Source organism: Thalassophryne amazonica, chromosome 17, assembly GCF_902500255.1.
Source record: "Thalassophryne amazonica chromosome 17, fThaAma1.1, whole genome shotgun sequence".
NCBI classification, from domain to species: Eukaryota; Metazoa; Chordata; class Actinopteri; order Batrachoidiformes; family Batrachoididae; genus Thalassophryne; species Thalassophryne amazonica.
Window position 1 is genome coordinate 32081252 of NC_047119.1, and position 246 is coordinate 32081497.

Here is a 246-nt window from a genome sequence, read left to right on the forward strand (position 1 = left end):
GATCCTTCAGATGAGCACTAAGTTACCAGTGCTTGTTTGCGTTTTTAAATGTTAGCTATGCAGACTTTTTAGTTTTTAGCGCTATGTTGTGTTTGTCAGACTCGGCATTTAGGGGTCAAAAAATTGTTTGTCATAACAATGACACTAATTTGACATCGCAGTTACGTTCAAATTGCACCACGCGCTAAATGAGTGGCTTTGCTCTTTAAATGCACCAGCCAATCACACGGCAGTGCGTCGTCTCGG